Below are 20,409 nucleotides of genomic sequence, written 5' to 3'. Positions count from 1 at the left end.
ACGGGCTGGGCTTAAAGGGTTCTAGTAAATGGGGTCATGTCGGGCTCAGTCACAAGCGGGTTCCACAGGGATCATCTTAGGGCCGGCACTATTCAATGTCTTTATAAATGACTTGGATTCCGGACTTGAGGGATTAATTAGTAAGTTTGGCAATGACACGTAAGTGGGAGGAGCTGTTGACACTCTGGAGGGCAGAGAGGCCCTGCAGAGGGGTCTGGACAAACTGGAGAACTGGGCAATCGCCAACTGCATGAAGTCCAGCAAGAGCAAGTGCGGATTTTGCACCTGGGACACGGCAACCCCAGCTGTACAGACAGACGGGGGGACGAGATGCTGGAGAGCAGCTCTGCAGAGAGGGATCCGGGGGTTCTGGTCTATGGCCAGTTGAACATGAGCCACCAGTGTCCCTGGAGCCAAGAGGGCCCCGTGTCCTGGTGCACCCAGCACAGCACGGCCAGCCGGGCAGGGGGGATTGTCCCGCTCTGCACTGCGCTGGGGCGGCCTCACCTGCAGCATTCACTGTGTGCAGGGCTGGGGACACAGGAGAAAAGGAGATACAGCTGCTGGAGAGTGTCCAGAAGAGGCTGCGAAGTTGGTGGAGGTTTGGAGGGGAAGCCGTGTGAGCAGCGGCTGCAGTCCCTGGGTTTGCTCAGCTGGAGCAGAGCAGACTGAGGGCAGAGCTCATGGGCTGCAGGTTCCTCAGCAGGAGCAGGAGGGGCAGGCTGAGCTCTGCTCTGTGACAGTGACAGAGCCCAGGGAACGGGAGCAGATGTGCCAGGGAGGGGCAGTGGGACATGAGGAAAAGGTTCTTCCCCAGAGGTGCTGGGCACTGAACAGGCTCCCCAGGGAGGTGTCACGGCCCCAACCTGACAGTGTTCAACAAGAGACTGGACACCGTCCTCAGACACAGGGGGTGACCTGTGGGGTGTCCTGTGCAGGGACAGGAGTGGGACTCCATGATCCTGGTGGGTCCTTCCAGCTCAGGAGACTCTATGACCCTCCACACACCTGACACCCCCGCCTGCACTTGAGACTCCATCTCACCCGCTGGTCCAGCTGGAAGTTTGCTGGTGGGTTCCACACTCACCCCACGCAGCCCCGGTTTGGGGACACAGACACTTGCTCCCCCAGCAGCCGGGACCAGCACGTGGGCTGTGACCCACGGTCCTGCCCCAGCTGCCGCTGCTCAGCCCGGCACCCGCCTCCCTCAGCGCTGCCCAGGGAGCTCATGGGCAGGAGAACATCCCCACCCGGGGGAAAAGACCCCACTCGCTGTACTGGGACCCCAGTCACTCTCTGCAGTAACTGCACTGGGACCCCCCTCACTGCAGTAGCTGCACTGGGACCCCCCTCACTGCAGTAGCTCACACCACAGGCCAGGGCCACCCAGAGCCCCAGTCTGACTCCAGTAGCTGCCCCAAATCCACTCACAGCCCACAGGCCTCACCAGTCACTGCCCCCAGCCCCTGCAGCTCACACTCCCCACACGAGCTTTGTTTCCTGCCGGTGTCTCCATGGAGGCTTTGCCGGATATTGGGGGTTGCTTCCCCTTTTTTCCCTCTGTTCCCCAGCTGACCAGCTCCCCGCTCAGATAACCTCGCTGGAATAAACCTTCTCAGCCCCACAGCCACCATCAGTGGGATTGACCAGACTGGGTTTCCACCACCGCCTCCCTTCTCATTTGCGGGGCACATCTGTCTAACTCCCTGTTCTGCTCTGTGGCTTCCTCCCCTTCTTATTATCCCTTGAGACGCTCAAGAAGGTCCTTGAGCAGACACCCTGAAAGGAGCAGACACTCCTTCCACACACCTTTCCACAGACCACGGCCCAGCTGCCACCCGCCTGTCTTCACAGCCCAGACGCTGAAGTCACGCACAACTGGGGCTCACCTGAAAATAAAGGATACAGAGACCAGCCCTGTCCAGCTCCAACACTTTATTAGCAAAGGCTACGGGGGATTATCCTGACCCACGGCTTTGGGCAATTCTCCAGGAGGGCTCGGGCCTTGGGTTTCCAGCGGTGTTGCAGGAACTGTGCAGCAAAAGCCTCCGACCAGCCCACGGGTGCAGGCCCAGCTGGTCACACGTTCTCCAGACCACGGCTCCGTTGCCACCAGCCTGTCCTGGCCGCACAAACACCAACGTCACACACGGCCGACGGCTGCTGGGGAACACGCGGAGGAACGTAATTCTCCACGTTGGTCACACAAAGGCTTTTGCTCAACAGCGAAGCAACGGCAAGAGCAGTTGTTGTCCTGGCCGAGAGCTGGAGGAAAGCTCCCCAGGTCCAGGCACCTGCGTGGGAACGGCTCGGCTCAGTGATTCTGTCCCACAGCCCTTTCTTTAAGTGTGACAAGTGCTCACTGCAGGAAAACTATTGCTTTGCTGTGTCACTTATTGTCTCGCAGCCGCTGATAAAACCGGTACTTTCTAATGCTGCCTTTGCTCTTCACCTGGCTCTTGGTCTTAATCTTGGCCGTAGGACCGCTCGCTGCAGGAAGGTTTTTCTTTTTTGCTCTAAGGCACAGCGGAGGTAAATGCTCATGGCAAGAAGGGAAGAGGATTCTGAACTTATTTTGAAGCAAGGGAACTTCTGAGCAATGGCAGGAGTAGCACACCTCATTTCACCCATCTTTGTGAGCAGCTAGATATAGTTTTCTTCATGTGGCTTGAGATCATAGTCATTATAACAATATTTTGTGGACAGACTTGTACTATGGTCATCTAAAATGCAAAGCAGTTGCGGTTCTTCATGTCAACTTGACCTAAAGCTTCTTCAGTTCCTCAAGTGCTTCCTGCTTTGTAATTCTGTGCCACGACTCAGGGATTTCTCCTTTGCCATGAAATTTCATATTGTGTCGTTCTTCTATCTGTGTCCTGAAACGACACACAAACCATTTCCAGTACGCCAGCATGGATGGATCGGGAGGAATGCTCCAAGAGGAATAAGGAGGTCCTGCATCCCGGTATCTCTTGTAGGGGGTCCATGTGTCTTCACCAGTCCTGAATGTACGGTCACTTGCAACACTACTAGAACAAATATCAATAACCAGATTGTCTGTATTAATCTGGTGCCATCCCGTCAAACCTTGTGTACGATGGTAGACAACGCGATGGTCTCCATCGTGATTCGGCATGGTGTTTGTGCAAACCGCCCCACAGAAGGGACACTGCTCCCAGCACCCTGCAAACTGCTCAGCCAGGATCGTGTGGGGCGGCCTTTCAAACCGGCTCATATCAGCTCCAGCAAACTCCTCCCTGAGCTGATCTTTCAGAGCAGCCAGTGCTTGTGCCATGGCATTGTTCAGGAACTCCATGTCTGTTACCTCCTGATGCTCAATGCCCTTCAGGTCCCTTCTGGGCAAGCTCAGCACCTCTCCAAGTGCCCTGCAAAATTCATCCAGCCAGAGAGAGATTTGGTCTTTTCTGTCTTTTCTGTCTTTGACAACGTTGGTTGATGCAGAAACAGCCGACTGGATGCTCTCATAGCAGTGAGTAAGGGAGTCATCTAAGAACCTCTCCAGCCTCCTGTTCTCGTCTAAGCAGTAGGTCTCAACACGTGTCTTGATGTAACTCTGGAAAAAGTCTCTTGGGAAATAAAGGTACTCCTCGAAATTCTCAAACTTTTCTTCTTCTGCCAGGTATCTCAGTATGCAGACCTCCAGAGACGATCTATTGCCATTGAAGTCTGGGATTTTGCCCTTCATGTCTCGAGCTATGGCCAGAGCTGTCCTCTCATAGACCGCCTGGCGAAGAGCTGGGCTGATTTTCACACAGGAAAAGCTCAAATGTTGTGACAGAAGTGGCTCCTTGGCAGGAAATCTGGAAACATGTGAAGAAATCTTCTTTCTTGCTCTCCAGGTAGACGACTGGATCATTTGCTCTTTGGAACGCTTCATGCATGGCTTTAAACCTTCCAGCTGCCATTCGGCACAGATACAGTGATAAATCTATTCTGTAATCTTTATTAAAACTGTATTTTGCATTGTCAGGGACAGAATTCATACCCTTCTCTACTTCATTTAGAATTTCATGAATAAAGCTTGGACTGTAATCCCTTTTCTCCTTTTCCTTCTTATCAATGTTTGCCCACACATTGGCTATGATGTTGTCTGTAATGCGGTGTATGCTGTCCTCATCAGCATTATCCAAACTCACAGTCCTGAGTCCTAGCCATTTCGTTCTCTTAGCGACATGTTTTTCCAAGTCAACAGAAAACTCTGGATATCTGGGAAATGTCCTGATTCGTTCATGTAATTTAAGCTCCTTAAAGTGATCTAGAAGGACATTTTCTATTTGCACATCGATATCAACCTGTTCTGGAGGGGGAGCAGCAGAGGAGACTTCAGCCATCCACTCTGCCCATAGAGACATGAAGTTGTCTCTCAGCTCCCTCTCGCTCAGGCTCTGGCCTTTCAGAAGCAGAGCCAAAGCCCTGCTCCTTGCCAGGAGCACCTTTTCGTATTCTGACCACCTTTGCTCCACTTTACACTGGTTCTTCTTTAGTTCTATAAGGTTCTCACACTTCTTTCTAGTCTCAAGAAGAAGAGATTCTTTCAGGTCTTTCAGCTTCAGTTCCATGTTGCCTTTCCACTGGACCAGTATCTCACAGTCTCTGTCTTCCCTGAAAAACTTTTCCATGTCTTCACTAATGGCCTCACTCGTCTCTCGCACTTGATTTTCAAGGTGTTCTCTGCTGACCTCCTGCAAGTCCCCGTTCCGAATTCTATTGTCCAGTTTCATTTGCAGGTCTAAGAAGTGGCTCCTCAGCTGCCAGGACCATTGACCGAATGCGGTTTCCAGTTTCCTGTAGGCAGCAATCTCCGGTGAATTCTTGAAGCTGAAAACAAAGTTTTCATTCAGCAAAGCATTCCAGAGGTCACTGATTCGAACTTTCAAGCCCGAGAGCCTCAAAATGCTGCCGTGTGCCTCCTTCTTGGCTGCTCGGAGGAGTTTGCTCTTTAATTCCTGGACGTTCTGGCTGTAGGTGGGATTGGGTGGTGCCATTGGGGGGTTTCCTTCCCACAGGTGAGCAAAGTAATGGATGTGGGTGTTCACGTCAAAGCGGATGACATCGCTGAAGGAGGAGACATCACAGAATTCCTGCTGGGCAGCTGTCTGGGTCATCTCATCCAGCTTTTCCTGCAGACGTCTTTGTCCTTCCATGTTCTGCTCCCTGGCAGTCGTTTCTGCAACATTTTGGTGCACAAACAGGCAGCCTGGAGAAAGTTTTACTTGCTTCATCCTCAGAAAAGCCTGCACAGCAATCTGAAGGACATCTTGCATTTCGGAAGGATTTTCTCCAAAGATATTGATCAGAGTCATGTTGCTGATGCCAATGACAAAGGTGGCCAGCTCGTTGTCGTGGTGGAGAGAGTGTTTATTGGCCACCTCTATGGCGCGGAGTCCCTCTGTGTCAACAACCAGCATGTAATCAAAGCCCAGATCCTGTTGCGCCTTCTTGTCCACTTTAATTAGCTGCATAAACGCTCCTCGGGTGCATCTCCCTGCACTGACGTTGAACTGAAGACCAAACATGGCATTCAACAGGGTTGACTTCCCTGTGCTCCGGATGCCAAGCACTGACAGAACAAATACTCGTTTGTCCCCCAGCTTCTCAATTAATCTGTCAAAGATTGCTCCGACCCATCGTAGTGGTACGTAAGAAGCATCACCATCCATCAGCTCAATGGGATACCCGGAAACCATCAGATCAGCTGCAATTTCAGGTAGTTTGACAACATATTCTTCCTTCGAGTTCGTTGATTCCAGAGCTTCATAAATCTGCCCGACCTCTCTCAAAATATGCTCAAGGCCAATTGATGAATTGTCCATTTTCTTGGAGAGGGCCTCTAAATCTCTCTGCAACTCTTGCTTCAGATCATTTTTTTCATTGCTCTTCTTTATCGCCAGGACTCGAGACCATAACTGGTGGTATTGTCTCTTCAGGTCACCAAGGCTATCAGAGGAGAGGTCATCCATAAAGACCTTCATCCACTGCAGGAAGTATTTCTTGGTATCTGCTGGCTGTGAGTGGAGAAAGACAAGGACAGATTTCATCAGAGGATTGAGGGGGAATGCTTTCTCTAGTTGCTCTCTTCTTATCGACAGCTTCTTTGACTGGATTTCACTCCGATGATGCTCCATGCTCTTGTTCCGCTTTTCCTGCAAGCGAGTGAGCTCTTTGTCACTTTTGCACCACTGGTACCACAGTTTTCCTTGAAGAGGCAGTAGCCGGGACTTGATCTCAGACAACGGTTCTTTCTTCAGAAGCTTCACCAGCGCCGTTGCCTCTTCTTTGGCTCTCACACACGCCTCCGTATCTTCATCGACTAAGAACCCGAGCTTGCGAGCTTTGTCCAGGCAGGCGTCGAGGCTGAAAAGCATCTTAGACCCTGCCAGGAGACCCCTGATTGTTTTTGTCAGCTCGCCCGTTAATTCTGCTTCGCTTCTGCCCTTGATACCAATTCTTATGTTTTGGCTGGATCGGCCAGCTGCAACGCTCTCCTTTTCGGTGAAAAGACAAACCAAAGGCTTTTGCGACTGCCACAGCTCACGTAAAATTTTCATCCCTTTCTTGTCACTCTGATCAGTCTCGGATACAAGAGCCACGGTCACAGCGGATATCTCCTGTAAAAACTGTAGCTGTTGTTCGTGATCCCTTGCGTCTCCATGCAGGTTACAGAAAGCAACACAGCAGTCAAAGCTGTCATCGTCACTGCCCCGGGGACAGTACCAGGAGATCTCCACAACACCTTTCATCAGCAAACACTCTCTGGTGCTGCCTTTGCAATCTCGGTTGAAAAAAGGGTTAAGTTTTTGTTCGGTCAGCAACAAATTCAGGATCTTGGACTTGGAAGAGGAGGGAGAACTGCCGATCCTCAGGAAGGACACGATGGGGGTCTCGGCCTGATACATGAGTTTGTTATTGTAACTGTTACTTTGGACCTGTTTTCCTGACTTCTTGACTTCTTTCCAGCTCCTTTTGATTTGGCTGAGGGACCAGAGGGGGAACTCTATGTGTGAAGTGCAGGGGTGTGGGACCAGGAGGGGCAGTGCAAACTGGCAGAAGGCAAGCTTTGTTGCAATGGACTGTCTCATGAAATCATCAGCGCAATGGAAAATTGCCATCTGGAGGTCCATGGGGTGTACGTGACTCTCCCTGCTGGCACATTCAGGGACTTCTCTCTCCAAATCCATGAAAAAGTCATCCAAGGAATACGAGGGTTCGTGCTCTTGCTCTGTGGGTTCTGGCACAGATGTGAGTCCTGGGTCGCTCTCGTCCTTGCAAGTCAGGTACCTCACCCGATAATCCACGGCTAATAGCTTTTGTAAGAAGTAAAAGGGTAGTTCACTGTCCTTGCTGGGCTGGCTGTCATGTAAAGATGTCTTGTATATGACGTGGAAATCTTCTGTCCCCATTTTTCTTGGATACTGACTTTCTAGTCCCAGGCGCTTAAGTAAGTGGAGGAACTCTTGGTTTGCAATGGCTTGATTTGCTTTGGATTTGCTGCTGTCTGATTTGGATTTGGACTGCCTGGAAGGTTCTACTCCTTGAAAAGTGTCTTCCATGTCTTTGGTTATATTGTGTTTCTTGAGATCGTCACCTGCGTCTTCCACGCGCCCGTCGATGAAGGAACGCAAGTCCCGTTCCAGCACCTCCCAGTCTGTCAATGAACTGTGCTTTTCGAGGAGAGTTTTTATCTCTGTGCTCCATAAGGTTTTCATGTGATCTTCCATGAACACTAGACGCTCAGTCTTCTCCTCAGGGGACACCCCTTTGTAGTTGGGTGTTACAGTCAGGCCCGTCAGCAGCAGGAAGGCCTGAGCTCTGTACACATCTCGCTCCTTCAGACTCAGATACTCTTTCTGTCCCTTTTTCATTTCATTTATCATGAAGTTCAGTTCTGGGTATCCAAGGAGGCGCTGAAAAGTGCCCCTTTCCACCTGGTATCCTGTGCTGGTTGTAATGACGTGCACCAACAGTTCCATGTCTTTTTGTGCCCTGTCTTGGAGAAACTGCAATAAGGAATGAACAGCCAGGCTTGCAGTCACGGTGGCTTTTATCTTTGCTTCACGAATGGCAGATGCAGAGGTTTCTGGCGCGTAGGTGACTTCCTGGATGTAGTCCTTCATTTGCAGCAGTGTCTTGGTGAGATCTTCAGGCTCAGACACACGGGCAGTTTCAGGAAGCGGGTGCTCAGTATGGAAGATCCATTGCATAATGAGGGAAGAGTTGGGGAAGTCCTTGACAGAATAGCTGTGAGGATCCAGGAGGCACCTCAACAGGGACTTGATGTAGATGGTGTTTTCTGGAGGTGACTTCTGGTAAAACCGAACAGTATTCAGCAGGAACTCCTGCAGCGCTTTGTCCGACAGGCACACGTTGATCCAGACACTGTGGCTTTTGGTTTTCTCATTCAGACTCTCCTTGAAATCTGCCAGCGTGAGCAGTTTGCTTTCATCCCCCGGCACCTCCCAGGCCTTCACGCGCTCCATGAAAGCTCTGGCCTCTTCCACCGCACTGGCCACTTCCTCCCCAAACATGGTGTCGACACGGAGGTTCGTTAGCGCTTCGTACGCGGCCCTGAGGCTGCTGCTCACTTGATAGCTGGACTTAAAATCACTGCTGTGATTGGACAGGATTATATCCCACACTGGGATGAGCTGAAAGCCTCGGTCGATAACAGACCAGGTTCTGTTGTTACTTTCAAGCCCCGCTTTCCACTGAGGAAGAGAATCCATCTCTGATGGGCCCCCTGTGTTGGTCACAGAGAGATGAACATTCGTGTGGACGTTTTTTCTTTCTGTTCCCTGGAAAGAAGCCTGTGAGCTGGATTTCGAAAAGTCAACACTGCCACCAAAGAGGCCGTAACTCGCCCAAATATAGGAGTCCAGTGCTTCAGATACTTGTCGCTTCATCTCTTCCTGATGCTCAGCTCTGAATCCTTCCGTAGAAGCTTTCCACCAGAATATCCCCCCAAAGTGGAGGGGACCCTGGTTTACGTGGGACCCAAACCTCTCAAAGAAGCTCCCACACCTGCTCTTCAGCATGTCAGGCCTGTCTGCTTCCTCCGTGATGCTCAAAAGATGCTCGATGTCTTGCAGCTCCTGCAGGGCCGCATCCGAGAGGTGAAGCTGATGCTTTTGGAAGTAGCAGGAGGCCAGAGGGATGTACCGGTACTTGGTGGTGCAAATGTAGCTCTGCTCAGAGCAGGATCGATGGGTGTCCTCTGCCTGCAAGGACTTGCTGTAATCTCTACCCATTTCAACATTAACCCCCCAGAATCCGGCTATGGCAGAAACGCTGAGGCTGAACCCCAGCTGCTCCATGGACTTGGTGAAAGTGGCTTCTGCTGCAGAGGAGGAGAACTCCTTCCTATCGAACAGCGACCCTTGCACTGGACCTGCCAGCTTGAACCCACTGGGAACCCTGATGAGCTGCTCTCGCTTTGCCAGCACATCTGCAGTTCTGCTGGTTTTGTAAATGCCCTGCAGGGCCAGTCCCCCCGACGCCCGCATCAGGACCTCCGCGTCCGAGACGTTCTCAGCCCTGCCCACTGACGACTCCTGCTGCTCCAGCTGCTTATGGATGTTCCCCAGCACCTCCATCATTGAGTTCTCTGGTAGGGCCCAGGACTCTTTGGGAATCCCCATGGCTTTCCACAGAGCCTCCTCTTTCTGTCTTACAGCGTCCTTGCTGTGGCTGCGGCTGTCGTGCGTTTCCTTCAGCTCCTTCAGGAGCAGCTTGGCCTCTTCATGTCTCTCCTTTGACATCTTCTCAGAAGCTGCTCTTTTGTCTGTTAGTTCCAGGAGTTTTTGGAGCGCCCTTGTTTCCCATGGTTGCCGTACTGCGCACTCCAGCTTCAGGTAGTCTTCATATTGCAGATGTTTCAGGGCTTCTCTGGAGTTCACTCCCAGTAGCTCCGACAGTTTGGGCAGCCAGTATCCAGCATCCAGTCCTTCCTTCTCACATGCTTCTGCCAGCAGTTTTTTAGCAAGACGTGCCTTTTCCTCACCTTTTTGTGTGTCCTCCTGCGAAGCCATGGCTGTGGAAGAGGAAAACAGTCTGGCTTTAAGGTATGTTACAGAGGCCATGGCCTCTTACAAGAGGGCTCTCCAGCAGCTGCAGGCCCAGGGGATTCCTCCTACCCAGCTTCTGGGGCCCAGCCGGGGGCAGCCCAAGACCTGGGGGTCCCCATTCCAGGACTATGGATGTTCCTGCTGCTTTCCCATTTACACGTTTAACCCGTAATGGAGCTGAGTGTGTATCCCAGAAACGACAAACGCACGCACGGACTTGTCCACACAATGAGCCATGGACAATGTGTTGCCTTCAAAAGCTCTCACATGTCCCCAGCAGGACTCATGAATACATGGGTCCAGACAGCCGGAGCTTCCCTGGAGCCCTCGAGCACCAGCACAGCCCCTCTGTGCACCCCTGGCCCTGCATCCCGCACCCTCTCACCAGCCCCACGGGTCTCCTCCTGGCTGGCTGGCCCAACTTGCTGCTCGCCAGCAGAGCCACGCGCTCACACACCCGTCTCACAGGCACCCCTCACTCGCAGGACACACTGCCCCCAACACCCGGCTCCGGGCACACGGGCTGTGCCCTGCGGTCCCGTTCCCGCTGCCGGCGCGGAGCCCCTCACTCACCTCACTCACGCCCGTTCCCCAGGAGCGGGTTCTCAGGACACACATCGTTCTCACCTCAGCGGTTGGGAAAAATCCAACTTGTCCCTGTCCAGGGCTGTGTCTGGAGCATCCTGTTGGCCCCTCATCAGTGATGGGAGACTTTGGATCTTTGGCCTTGTGTGCGGGACCCCCGTCTATCCCGTTTGTGTCCCTCTCTGGATTTGTTTCTTGTCTCCCCTTCCCTTATTTTCCCATATGCACTCAAAAGGTTGATCCTGGTAACTTCAATGCAGCTGACGCTCTCACCGTACATGCATCTTTACACCTGTTTTTTTGCATTATAATACAAAGCTGCTAATTTTCTCTGCCTCAATTCAGTTGGATACTGAAGAGATTCCTTCTGTGCACAAAACCTTTCCATGCATTCAGCTCTTGTCCCACCAACAACACGAGACTCTTACTAAGCCCTTCCAACACTGGTATTGATCCAGGGGCCTTGGGACCCTTTCAGAGGGAGCCTTTAGTGCCAGCTTTTCCTTAAAAGACATTGAAGACTTAGGCAATAACTCAGGGGATGTGGGTCTGACTCACCTCACCTCCCAGCAGACACTCCGTTTGATCAGACACTTGGCTTGCCAGCGGACACAGGCAGCCAAGGTCCCCCGCTCAGCTGGGACAGCGCACCGTCACCTGGCCGGCCTGGGGGACAAGGCCGGGGTCTTCAGAAGAAGATGGGGACCACCTCAAGAGCTCAGGAGGAAAAACAGCGGGAAGGAAAGGTCCAAAATCCTAAAGAAGAAGACCAGACAGTCAGGAAGTGGCTGTTGCAGGACAAGGTTGACCAAATTAACTCCTAAATTGTATTTGATTCTTTTAGCTCAGTGATGATTCTCAGCCAACAAACACTCATCAGAGCCTTCTTGGGGTGCTCACCAGATGAGGGTTTCACCTGGGACCTTGTGCTGCTTTTGCTAGGACAGAGTTAATTTTTGTCCTAGCAGCTGGTGTAGTGCTGTGGTTTGGATTTAGGATGACAATAATCTTGATAACACCGGGATGTTTTAGTCTCTGCTGAGCAGAACTCACACAGAGTCAAGGCCTTTCCTGCTCCTCACACCACCCCACCAGCAAACAGGTACACAACAAGCTGGGAGGGGACACAGCTGGGACAGCTGACCCCAGCTGACCCCAACTGACCCAAGGGACATTCCAAACCGTGTAACTTCAGGCTCAGCATGTAACCTAGGAGAAAGCTGGTGGGGTCATTTCTCAGGGACAGGCTGGGCATCACTCAGTGGGTGGCGAGCGATTGCATTGTGCATCACTTGTTCTGTACATTCTATATTATTATTATTATCATCATCATTACTTTCTTCTCCTTTCTGTCCTATTAAACTGTCTATATCTAAATCCATGAGGTTTACCCTTTTGTCCCCAGCTCTCTCCCCAACCTCATGCAGGAAGGAGAGCAAGGGAACAGCCGTGTGGTGTTGAGCTGCCTGTGGGCTTAAACCGCAACATCCTAAACCCACATACCCATTGTGTACATTAGCCCAGGGACAGAGGCAAAGTACGAATCTGCTGATGCAGAGTCTCTTCTGCACACAGCAAAAGATGCTCAGGAGTGACTCAGGAATAGGGCTGAACTCTTGTGCACCACAGAGCAGCCACCCGCAAGGGGGGGAGCAGGGCCCACATTGGCTTTCTCAAGGGGAAAAACACAGAATCCTTTTGGTTGGAAAAGACCCTCAAGATCATCGAGTCCAACCATTAACCTCACACTGCCAAGTCAACCACTAACCCATGCCCCTAAGAAACTTATCTCCACATGTGTTCAACCCCTCCAGGGCTGGTGACTCCAGCACTGCCCTGGGCAGCCTGTTCCAATGCCCCACAGCCCTTTGGGGAAGAAATTGTTCCCAGATCCAACCTCAACCTCCCCTGGCGCAACTTGAGGCCGTTTCCTCTGCTCCTGGCGCTTGTTCCTGGGGAGCAGAGCCCGACCCCCCTGGCTCCAAGCTCCTTTCAGGCAGTTCAGAGATCAGAAGGTCTCCCCTCAGCTCCTGTTCTCCAGCTGAACCCCCCAGGTCCCTCAGCCGCTCCATCACACTTGTGCTCCAGCCCCTCACCAGCTCCGTTCCCTTCTCTCCACTCCCTCCAGCACCTCAAGGCCTTTCATGGTGTGAGGGGCCCAAAGCTGCCCACCGGATTCACGGTTTGGCCTCCCCAGGTCCCAGCACAGGAACGGTCGCTGCCCTGGGCCTGCTGGCCACACCAGTGCTGACACAAAGAAGGAGGTGTGGAAGGATGCAGAGCAGGCTGAAGGATGCAGAGCTGGCTGATCTGTGAGAGCAGAGCTGGACACCAGCTCCAGGCAGGAGGACTTGGGCTGCCCAGTTAATGTCTGTGCTGTTCACTCAGGCTCAGGTTGCCCAGGAAAAGTCAGGGGGAACAGCACTGACAACATGGCTGCACATGCCCCCTCCCACCATTGGCCGGATCCTGCATCTGCTGCTGTGGGGGAAGCTCCAGCCCCCCAAAGAGAGGGAGAGAAACCCCATGGTGGGTTGGTCCCCACCAGTGACTAAGGTCCCACAAGCAGCTCGTGCACTCCTGCCAGTGGGACAGGGGAGAGAAGTGGAAAAGCAAAAGCAAGAACCACTCCTGGTCACAACAAGGAGAGCTGAGGAAGCGGCAAAGGCTGCGCTCGCTCGCAAAGCCAAGGAGGGTGTTTGCTCCCCACTGCCCATGGTCGGGCAGGCGTCCAGCCGCTCCCTGGGAAGCAGAGCCCCAGCGCGCGGGACGGCTGCTTGGGAAGGGAAACGCCGCAGCCACCAGCATCTCCCCTTCCTCCTCCTCCAGCACATGCTGCTCGTTACCCCAGCGCTGCCACGCTCTCTAACGAGCGGCACAGCAGACAGAGACACCACCCAAGCTGCCCGCGCTGACAGCCCCAGGACGGCTCCCCAGCACCCATTGCTTCTGCACCCCGTAACACTGACAGAGAGCACGCCACGGAAGAGGTTTTTACCCATGATGTTCCCCCAATTATCCGTTCAGCTCCCGAGGCCACGGGCTGCTGTCCCATCTGCCCTTGGCCCTGAGTCTCGCTCACACACGTCCCAGCCCCGTCCCTGTCTCCAGAGAGGGGAAGCAAATGGCATCAGTGTGCAGGAGTGTGCACGGCTCCCGGCCCCCGGCACGGTCGGGCTTCAGGACAGCGCACCCTCCCAGCTCAGCCCCGGCACGCACTGCTGCCCACAGCTCCGCAAACGGGCTGGCGAGCAAAGGCTGCTTCCTCCAGACACACTCACAGCACAGACCACTCGCCTCCTGCCCAAAACCCCCTTTTTTCCTTCCCTGGCATCTCACCATCGATAGGAAAACATGTGAAATACAGAGCAGAAGACAAATGAGATCCCTGCTCTGTGCTGATCCCCGGCTCCCCCTCCCAGAGCTCATCCCCGAGGTCCTACCGTCTCCCTCGGGTTCTCGGCAGCTCCCAGGCTCATACCAGCCCCCCCAAACTCTCTCTTTTATAGTCCCCGCACCCCAGGGTGGGCTGTGTTTTCCCGTTTATCAAGGCAGCCCAGAGAGCTCCAGCCTTCCTGGAAATCACACCATTGCCTGTAGCGGAGTATGAAAGTGAAACCTGGCAAAGCTGCTGCTTGGGACTGGGGTGAAAGGCAGCAGGGGCTGGTGAGCACTTGGGGATGTTGGCTGGGAACATCCCCAACCTGCTCCTTGTACCCCAAAATCAGCGACTCACAGGATGGTTTGGGTTGAAGGGAGCATTAAAGCTCTCCCAGTTCCCCCTGCCATGAGCAGGGACATCTGCACCAGCTCAGGGTGCTCAGAGCCCCGTCCAGCCTGGCCTGGGATGTCTCCAGGGATGGTTCAGCCACCACCTCTCTGGCCAACCTGGGCCAGGCTCTCACCACCCTCAGCACAAACAATTTCTGCATCATGTCCAGCCTGAATCTCCCCTCTTTTAGTTTAAAAGCATCGTTGTTGTTGGCTCATGTCCAATCTCTCACCCCAGCACCCCAAGTCCTTCTCCTGGGGCTGCTCTCCATCCTTGCATCCCCAGCCTGGACCGATACCGGGGTTGCCCTGATCCAAGTCCCAGTTCGTCCCTTCTCACCCCCCACCATGTGTCCCCTCGCTCTGGCAGTCCCTCCCTCGGGGGTTCACCCGCACTGTCCTGCCCACATCTGTGGGAGATTTGAGGGATTTTCTTGAGGTTGTTGTGTGGATGGGTTTCTATTAGGTGGAGATTTATTTCTGAACTAGCCAGGCTCAAAGGAATTTCAAGGTCAGCTTGAAAGCTTAAAACAGGGCCTCAACATGACTTCAATCAACAGACCTATTAGCAGTGAGACTCGGCTGCGTGGACAGCTCGTGAACATGGACAATATCCAATCAGCTAATGCATGCTTGGAGTGTGGACGCGTGATCAGGAAATAACTGCCTATATAAGGAGGCTTGTTTCTGTAATAAATGGCTTCGCTTGAATTCGTATCGGATTGTGTGGAGTCCGTGAGTTTTCGCCCTCGCAAGTGGTGACCCCGACGTGATCCATAAGGAGAAGTTACGGCAGGGGGACGACTGCTGCGGGGAGCCAGCCCCAGCTGGACCGGCCGGCTGGACCGGGACCGGGACGCAGTCTGCGGGCTGCGTGACTCCTGACTGATCGCTACAGAAGCGACAGAGGAGGCACAAAGAATCTGATATCATTGCAACGAACGCCCAAAGACGTGAGCAGCCGGGGCAAAGGAGATGGGGCAGAATATTTTTAAAGAAGAAAAAGAAATACTGCGGCTCCTCTCGCATATTCTCTCTAAGAGAGGGGTGAAGTATGAGGAGAGTAACCTCAAAAGACTATTAATTTGGTGCAGAGGCCATGGGTTTCCTGCTGACCTGTTAGGAGTTTTTCAAATAGAGACTTGGGAAAAAGTGGGAACGGAGTTGTGGAAGGCAATCAGGCACAGTGAAAAATATATTCTCAGCCTTGTAACCACCTGGAAACTGATAATTACTACAGTGAAGCAATTAAAACCTGAAAAGACTGTTACAAGCATTAGTGACTCAAAACTTAAACTTGAACTTTGGGATGATATAGGGCAGAAATTATGGGAAAAAGTCAGCAATGGAGATAAAGAAGCTAAATCATTAGTAACTACATGGAAGCTTATAATCACTACCTTAAAAGATCTTAAGGCTGAACGGTCTGCTGCTGCTGGAATTTTTGCAGCGTTGCAGCCTGATAAGTATCCTGAAAGTCGCTGTGAAGTTCACCCGGTTCGTGTCTGTGATACCCTCCCTATTCCATCCCCTGCTGTGCTTTCGGCACCCCGATAGTTCAGCAGTCCGGGGCGGGGGGAGGAAAAATGCCGAGCGGGTGGCTCCTGTACCATCGTCCAGCCCTGGTGAGAACAGCAAGTCCAGAGGACTGGAGTCAGACAACCTGTGAAAGCTGAGAATGCTAAAGTCATAAACAAGCGTACTATCGGCCCTTTTACTAATTTGCACCTGCCTTTACCGCCTTTTAACCCTCCAACTTCCACGAGAGAGCATAGGAGTCGCTGGATAAGAACTGGACAACAGAACTGTGTGACAGATCAGATCAGCTAATACCGATTGAATCCAACAGTCGGCAATGCAGTCGTGCTGATCGTGACGGGAAAGGGGGTGGTCCTGCGGACTCGTTGAAAGGGGCAGGTATCCTAGCTCTTGAAACAGACACTAATTGACACACCACGATTACAGGCACTATTAGTTTCTGAAATCCTGAGGCAGTCAGCAGATATTGCATATCAAGCTGTAGTAGAGGTGTCTGAAACCAACAAAGCAGCTAAATGGTTTATAACTATTATCAGGGTCCCAATGAGAATTACATGCAATTTATTGACCATCTTCAAGAGGCCATCAATAAGCAGGTTGACAACTTCGAAGTTAAGGAAGCACTGGTGTTGAAATTAGCAGTAGAGAATGCTAATGTTTGCTATCAACACGTTATTTGCGAGTTTTACAGTACATATTATATGCTTCTGTTTATTGCCTCTCTGAAAATCAAGCAGCTTGTCAGGAACGTGAGTTAATTGTTTTACTGGTTGTTGTTAGAATTGTTTCTTTCTGGTATAAGTACACTGTAAAACTTTCTCCCCACTTTTCCCACTCATGCCACCAGCAGCCCTGGGCTTTCCCCCCTCCCTCCCTCTTCTCATGGTTTTTACTTACGAGATGGGGTCAGGAACGACTGTTTTCAGTCGTGTTCATAAGAAATTGGTATTGGGAGGTGTTTTAAAACATAGGAAAGCACTTGGAAATAGGAGGAAGGAAGATCTTGCAAAATATTTTAATTCATGGTAACTGCTGCATATGTTAAATGATTGGGAAAAGTGTCCGGAGAATAGAATTTTGAAGTATAACACTTTGTTGCAATTAATGCTGTTTTTAAGGCGAGAAGAGTAGGAGAAAATAAATCCCTACGAGTGGTCATTAAATCATTTCAGACAGTTTTTACAGGCGGAACGGTTTGAACTCCAACAAGCTGAGAGAGAGTTAACTGATAACACACAGGTCACAGTAAACTTGCTGAAGTCTGCAAGATGCTTTCCTCATTAACCTGTTTTCTTTGTAGGTATCTGTTTAAGCATATTATAGTTCAGTAAGTCTTTGCCTGTTATATGGTACAGTAAGTTCACAGACTGTTAAATCATGAGAATCGGTTGACTCAAAAAGTGTGTTTTGTGATAATACAGAAGATCATGAGTGGTTTGCTTCCTTGCTGCGTGGACGTGATGGTGAAATTTTTGTGTGTAGTAGCTGTTCTTTTTCCTTCTAGCATGCTGGCTTTATTCCAATACCCAGACTTGCGCAGCTCTGTGACAGGCTGTGTCTCATCTCGATGTGCTGGGTTTGGCTTTTTTGTAAGCACAGTAGGTAAAGAATCCTGTTTTGGGTATAACCATTGTAGCACCCCAGATGAGACACTAATCAAAGCCTTGCCCAGCCCAGCTTGCTGTGTTGGGGGGGGTCCAGCAGCACCGCGAGTTTTACCGGGACAAGAGCGGGATGCTGTACCCTGTTCCCTACTTTGTGCTGCCCATGAAGGAAAAGGAGAGATGCCCTCATCCACTTGACCTGTGAGTACCGATGTCCCCGGGACATGGTGGCACCCAGTGCCCAGGGCTGGTGGGATGAAACCAGAGAGGTCTGGGGGAGAGCCAGCGCCTCACCTGATCGTCCTTCTCTTCTTCACCCAAACCTTCTGTCCTCAGAAACATGAGAGCAGAAGAAACCAGGTTAACCTGAAAGGGGAGAAATAGGTGGACAACGTGCCAGGATTTGGGGCTTTTTTCCTAATTTAGAAATCCCTGGCTTGGTAGATTGCTTGGTTGGTTGGTTGGTTGGTTGGTTGGTTGGCTGGCTGGTTTGTTGGTTGGTTGGTTGATTGGTTGGTTGGTTAGTTGGCTGGTTGGTTAGTTGGCTGGTTGGTTGGTTGGCTGGATGGTTGGTTGGTTGTTTGGTTGGTTGACTGGTTGGCTGGTTCGCTGCTTGGTTGGTTGGTTGGTTGGTTGGTTGGTTGGTTAGCTGGCTGGTTGGTTGCTTGGCTGGCTGGTTGGTTGGTTGGTTGGTTGGTTGGCTGGTTGGTTGGTTGGTTGGTTGGTCGTTTGGCTGGTTGGTTGGTTGGTTGGTTGGCTGGCTGGTTGGTTGGTTGGTTGGTTGGCTGGTTGGTTGGTTGGTTGACTGGTTGGCTGGCTGGCTGGTTGGTTTGTTGGTTGGCTGGTTGGTTGGCTGGTTGGTTGGTTGGTTGGCTGGTTGGTTGGTTGGTTGGTTGGTTGGTTGGTTGGTTGGCTGGCTGGTTGGTTAGTTGGTTGGTTGGTTGGTTGGTTGGTTGGTTGGTTTCTAAAGCAAGTATCCTCCTGGCTGCGTGTTTGAAATCCTGGATGTTTCTACATTTCAAAGCCCTCATAAATACTGGAGCAGCATCCCATGGGCTCCGTGTCCCACCTTCTCCTCTCTTTGTACCTGTGGGACACACCACAGGCTCTGCTGCTCCCTGGGACCTTTCCCACCATCGGTGTGGCCAAGGAGAGCTGAGGGCTGCAACGGGAATATTATACCAAAGTGGCTGCTGAAAAGACTTGACTTCAGCAACCAGACATGTGAGCTGGCCAAAGGTCCAGCTGCCACCCCAGGGTGCCCACCGGCCACCCAAACCGTCTCAGATAGACGAGGTTTCCAAGTCACCATGGCCATGAATTGATGGGGGAAGCACCAATTCCATCCCACAGCTGCCTCCTGCCTCCGCACAGCCAGGCTGGGCATGGGCAGTGCTGGGGCTCCTCTCCTCTGAGCCGGTGGGTCCAGTCTTCTGCTGACCCGGTACCTGCAAAATGTGAGGTTTGGAGAGGGCAGGAGATCATCAAAACCAAAAGGAAAAATGTGCCCTTTTGTTAGTGTTCAAGTAGCCATTTATGGAAAACAGACATCGGAGAGTGACGCTCCTGGGTACTTCTGGAGTCATCTCACCCAGCCGCTCGTGCACCTCACGTGTGGGTTTCGTCTGCTCTACCCCTGGCTGTGCTCAGCACACCCGATGGCAGAGCTTCCCGGCTTCCGTCCTAACGCCTGCAGCAGGGCCGCTGAGACCTCAGAGATGTCCTCCCTAAGCCACCAGCATCAGGACAGCTCATCCTCACAGACGTCTCACCACAACATCTGTTATCGCCCAAAATGAAACCCTTCTGTTGCACCCCCAGCCCTGCAGCCCGTGAGCGGAGCTGCAAACCAGGACAGAGCAGTGCTGTGGCCATGGCAGATAGCAACCATCGCTCTTTGCTTCTCCTCCACCAGTCTTGGCTACCGATCTGCCCGTGGCAAAGGGAACGTGTCCACTTAAACACCACAGAGCCCTGTGCACGCAGCCTGGGCTGCGGGTGATGAAGTGATGTTGAAAGGACCCGTTTAAGCTCCCCCAGCATCACCCAATGTGCACGTGGGCTGAGTAACCCCAAAACCTCCTGGGAACATCAGGGCAGATGCTGCAGATGTTAGAGCGTGTGAAGGAGCTCAGCAGCATCTCTGGGACACAAAGGTGGGCAGAAGGAGATACAGCCCTGCTGAAACGTGGATTAAGTGGATGGATATTTCTCTCCAGCACTGACACCACCATGGGTATGTTGGAGGTGGAAAGGTAGTGATAAATAATTTTTAGCAAGAATGAAATGAAAGTAAAACTCAGTGGGGACACAGAGTAGCAATTCCCTCTTGCCTCGAGCTCTGAGCATGACACTGACCTGGGATCACAGAATCACAGAATCATTTTGGTTGGAAAAGCCCCTCAAGCTCATTGAGTCCAACCGTTCCCCCAGCCCTGTCCCTGCCCCATGGCCTGAGAACCTCATGTCCGTCTGTCCAGCCCTCCAGGGATGGTGACTCCAGCACTGCCCTGGGCAGCCTGTTCCAATGCCCGACAAATGATGAGGATGATGACACTGGATGTGAAATGGGCTGAGAAAGTCCGGGGGCTGAGCTGCCGGGGGAGCAGCCGGAGCCGGCGCCAGCAGAAATACGTGGGTGCCCTCTAGTGTGATACGGCCGAGGCTCCACAGGGTGTAAAATCCAGGAGGAAAAAAAAACCAAACAAACCTCCAGTCATCCTCATAGGGCTTCAGATAAAATATCTTAATATATTTTCCTTATATCTGGCTGGATCTGCTGATGTTCTAACCTGTGCCCATAGCTGCTCCTGTCACCTGGCACCTCA

At 52.1% G+C, this 20,409-nt stretch overlaps 1 pseudogene; it reads right to left on the bottom strand.

Annotated features, from left to right (window-relative positions):
- Positions 1-1,920: 1,920 nt before the first annotated feature.
- On the bottom strand, positions 1,921-14,177 carry LOC135578948 (interferon-induced very large GTPase 1-like; annotated as a pseudogene).
- Positions 14,178-20,409: the final 6,232 nt, after the last annotated feature.

This window comes from Columba livia, chromosome 3 (assembly GCF_036013475.1).
Source record: "Columba livia isolate bColLiv1 breed racing homer chromosome 3, bColLiv1.pat.W.v2, whole genome shotgun sequence".
Taxonomy (NCBI): domain Eukaryota; kingdom Metazoa; phylum Chordata; class Aves; order Columbiformes; family Columbidae; genus Columba; species Columba livia.
Note: the sequence above shows the minus strand (reverse complement) of the source record. Positions and strands in the feature narration are given on the sequence as shown.